The following is a 5000-nucleotide window of genomic DNA, read 5'->3' as shown; positions in this document are numbered from 1 at the left end:
ATCTTACAAATTTAATAACATTAATATTGAGCAAAATCTTGGAAAATGTTTATGTCTCTTTAGAAATTGCTTTTTTATACCAACATTGTTTTGCCAAAAACATATTAAAAATAGTGACCATTCTTGCTATTAGAAACATTTATGCATTTTGCATATCTTTATTCTCTCTTGTATAGCTTTAATAAAGCAATTTTAAATCATCTCTTGTTTTTTTAAACCATCTCTTGTATAGCTTTACAGTTTAACAGGTTGTAAAATATCTTATCCTGTCAGGTTTAATCCAGTTTACCAGTATTTCTAATACACTAATACCTGTTTTTCCCCCCATAAAAGAGTATTGTCAAGAAGTAATTAGATATTTTTTCCTGTAGCTTTATTTTAGACCCTTGTTTATTTTTTCTGTAGCTTTATTTCAGACCCTTGTTGTTATTTTTTCTGTAGCTTTATTTCAGACCCTTGTCGTTTATTTTTTCTGTAGCTTTATTTCAGACTCTTGTTGTTTATTTTTTCTGTAGCTTTATTTCAGACCCTTGTTGTTATTTTTTCTGTAGCTTTATTTCAGACCCTTGTTGTTTATTTTTTCTGTAGCTTTATTTCAGACTCTTGTTGTTTATTTTTTCTGTAGCTTTTGTGCAGTACTGCTTATACAGTCAGTGTAAAACTGAGAAAGTGCCCCTCCCTCTTATACAGTCAGTGTAAAACTGAGAAAGTACCCCTCCCCCTGTAGTACTTCAGCACTGTTTACCTGCCCTATGCTGTGAGAATAGAATGTATGTCAGCCCAACACTTTGGTTATACATTTATTTTATTAGGTTACTAAATAAAGCTTTCACTGTATATTACCTCTAGTAGGTATTTACACCCTCCTGCACAATTGATTTGAACTGTATATATACTATAGCCCATTTGCTGGCTGTACTTGATGCAACTGAGTTTTTTTCTTTTAACATTTACTTGCAAACAGATTATAAGTGACATCTATGCACAATTGTGACATTTTATTACAATTACCAAATAGTGTTGCCTGTAAACATTTTAATAATTATGTTTTAATAACAATGATGCTTTAGAAAAACTCAAGCTACTTGTCTGGCAATCAGTCTTGTTGTTTATCTGATCTTTCCAACATTTCCTGTAACTATTCATTCAGTCTAGGAAGGTCTGAGCTCACATTTTGTACTCTATAAACTATAATTAATTATTTTGGCATTTTTCCTTTAATGTGATTGTGATTTGCATAACTATGCATTTATACAACATAAATAGACATTATTTTACAATTACCTTAAATGGATTTCAGTATTTTTTATTATTTATCTATTTAACTGTCCTGCCATTAATTTTACAAAAACTGTTTGAATAATACCATCTGTGATTTTCTTTTTAAAATTCAGAACTTTAACTGTTTGGTGTTACTATATAATTATAAACAAATTGTAAAAAACAAAATATATATTAGTTTAACCAACACATTTATATTTATATTATTTATATTTGCTGTTGTCTGCCTGTTATTCTTGTGTATTGCAACAGATGTACTCTAGATGAAAAGAACACACATGTATGTCTGTCTTGTATATGTATATCTTTATACAAGCATGTCATGTCCCTACCATCCTAGCATGCATGCTTAACCATTTTCAAAACATAAACATATTATAAAATATATTTCTTTTGCACAGATTAACTGTGTATGCAGGAAATTCCCAGTCTTTGTCAGTTGAGCTAATTTATTTCCTTTATCCTGCAACTGCAGTTGAATTTCCTGTGATGTTGCATGGTCTTTCTGACATTCTTTAGTAAGCTGTTCTGCTGAATTTGAAACTCCTATGCACTTTTGAAAAGATGCGTGTATAACTTGTCTAAGCTTCCTGAACTCATTGTGTCTGTCTTTTAGAAGTTTATTACATTTCTTTGTAACAAAATGTACTAGAGTTTCTATCAGTAACTGATTTGACTGTTGTTGCAACTCTGAAATAAACCTTTTGCATCTGGTGACAAAACATAACTGTCTAACATTTGAATATGTCAACATATTAACTTTTCTTGGTTCTTTACCTTTACAATTTTTGTCTGTACAGTCTAACCTTTGGATAATGTCATGCACTGTATTTTTATGACATTGTACACACAATAAACATTTTTATACCACACATGATTTTATTTCAGATACCAGTCAAATATTATAATCCATTTGCATAATGCCTTACTATCAAATTGCAATCCATTTGCATAATGCCTTAGTATTAACTTGCCCTAATAAGGTTTTACATTTGCTAATATGCTGTATATACATTTATTCTGTTATTATTATTACCTCTATGGCATTCATACTGTATGTAACACAGAATAATTTTCTTACCAGTCAACAGACAAGGCAGATGGCCAAGCTGCTTTACTGTAGATGGTTGAAAAGTTTCTGTAGTCACTTGTGAAGTTGGTACAGCAAAACTGGCAGATTCAATCTTACAACTTTGTCTTGTACCTTTTCTGGAGAATTTATGGAACTGCTCCACCTTCCTGCAATGCAGTCTCACCGGATTTAGACGTCTATTAAACTGTATTGCTACAAACTGTTGAAAACTGTAGAAATCTGAAGTACTTCACATAAACGTTACTGTGCTTTTACAGGAGTGACATTACCCATTCACTCCCCCTGTTTTTGGATACAGGCTAGGAACGTTGTCAAAGGATCACCATTGAAAAATTATATGGAACTTCTTGCTGGAGCTTGCTTGGTGTGATGGATTGAAGTCCTCTTAAGACACACAGTCTTGCTGTGCTGTTTACTGCTGAATCAGAAACACATCATGACTCCATCTGTAGTCTGTTTAAAGCACCAAGCCTTTCAAATTGCACACTGATAAAGAAATATATTTTGCAGCTATAAGCACAGTTACAGATAACTTATTTTATAAAAAAAACACACGTAGTCTGTCAGATTTGTAGCATATATTTACAAAGTTTTCCTTCATTACAGATATGAATGATGACTTCTACAAAATACCTCTCTCTGTCCTTCTCTCACATAACTGAATTACTACAATAGCTATATACATAGCTAGTCACACACAGAAGAGATTGTTATTTCCTCAGTATATTTTTCTGGCCTTCTATGGGAAGTCACATAATGTCTGTTTTTAGACTTTTCTATTGTCCTTTTGTGATTTAAGCACTTTTGCTGATGTGAGGATGCCATTCTGAAAGGAAACATCTGTATAAGCTGTTCCTACTGGAAAAACATCACGTATTTCTGAATTTATAAAAAAGGATGTCTGTTAATAGATATTTGTTCTGCAAACATGAGAAAATCATATAATCCTTGCTTTCCAATATTGCTTTGTTAGGCTTTTCTTTTTGATGCTGTGAAGAGAAGCCTGTCTGTTATACATATAGTATGAATGCACATTTTACATTGCTAAACTCTATACATATATTCAAGCAAACTTTTTATTCTATGCTCTATCTTTCAGCATATTTATATTCATAATATCTAACAATTGTGAAGCAGAATTCACCAAGCGTTGGATTGTTCACCCACTAATAGGGAATGTGAGCTGGGTTTAGACCGTCGTGAGACAGGTTAGTTTTACCCTACTGATGATGTGTTGTTGCGATAGTAATCCTGCTCAGTACGAGAGGAACGGCAGGTTCAGACATTTGGTGTATGTGCTTGGCTGAGGAGCCAATGGTGCGAAGCTACCATCTGTGGGATTTTGACTGAACGCCTCTAAGTCAGAATCCAGCCTAAACGTAATGATACCACAGCGGCACGGATCTCCGGCTGGCCTGGGATATCCGGCCGCAAGGCCGGCGAGGAGCTCCACTCGTCACTGCGTCGGAGTGCAGATGGAAGGGGGCTGCCTCTCTCCAGCAGTGCACCGCACGTTCGTGAGGAATCGGGATCTAAATCATTCGTAGATGACCTGATTCTGGGTCAGGGTTTCGTACGTAGCAGAGCAGCAAAAAACTGCGATCTATTGAAAGTCAGCCCTCAAGCCAAGCTTTTGTTGCAGGTGGGGGGATGGGCTCCACACCCTCACGGGGAGGGGGGACCCGTCCTCGGGCCCGCCAGGGTCCAGATCGCGGGTGGGACTTACTTTGCTCCTCGGCGTCGGGCCAGGGGACTGAGGGACTGAGGGAGCGGGGTCCAGATGCGACCCAGCGGCGGGGCTGACCTCACGGGAGGAGGTAGGTCCTCGGATGCGCCGCTCGCTCCGCACACCCCGGCACCTCTGTCCAGATAGCCGGAACCCCTGCGGGCATGGAGGGGGATGAGGATCGCTTACCCGGGCTTAAGGGTCGTCCCTGGAGGGGCGTCCCAGTGGGGGGGTGTGCAGTCCCCAGGAGAGGGCGTAGGGACATCCGGAGAAGTCGGCTCGGGGTGTCCCGTCCTCCCGGACCCTGGGGGAGTGGAGATACGGCCGTGGTGGCGTCTCGCACCCGGGGCCAGCTGGGGGAGTCAACAGATGTCGTGGGCAGGCCAAGGGCCTCCCCGGGACACCAGGTCTCCAATCTGGTCCTCCTGGCCCCTGGAGGTGCGGAGATACAGCCGCCGAGGCATCTCGCACCCAGGGCCAGCCGCGGGAGTAGACGGATGGTGCGGGCCAGCCGAGGGCCTCCCCTGGAAGCCAGGCCTGGAATCCGGTCCTCCTGAACCACAGGGGTGCAGTGATATGACCGCGAAGACATCTCACACCCGGGGCCAGCCGCGGGAGTCGACGGATGGTGCGGGCCGGCCGACGGCCTCCCCTGGAAGCCAGGCCCCTGATCCCGTCCTCACTGCCCCTGGGGTTGCGGAGATACGGCCACAGAGGTGTCTCACACCTGGGGCCAGCTGGGGGAGTCGACGGACGGTGCAGGCCAGCCGAGGACCTCCCCGGAAGCCAGGTCTCTGATCCCATCCTCACGGCCCTCAAGGGTGCGGAGATATAGCCGCCAAGGTGTCTCACACCCGGGGCCGTCCGGGGCAGTCGATGGATGGCGCAGGCCGGCCGAGG

This window comes from Protopterus annectens, chromosome 9.part0, assembly GCF_019279795.1.
Source record: "Protopterus annectens isolate FY-2018-M chromosome 9.part0, PAN1.0, whole genome shotgun sequence".
NCBI lineage: Eukaryota > Metazoa > Chordata > Ceratodontiformes > Protopteridae > Protopterus > Protopterus annectens.
This window is presented reverse-complemented; position numbering follows the sequence as displayed.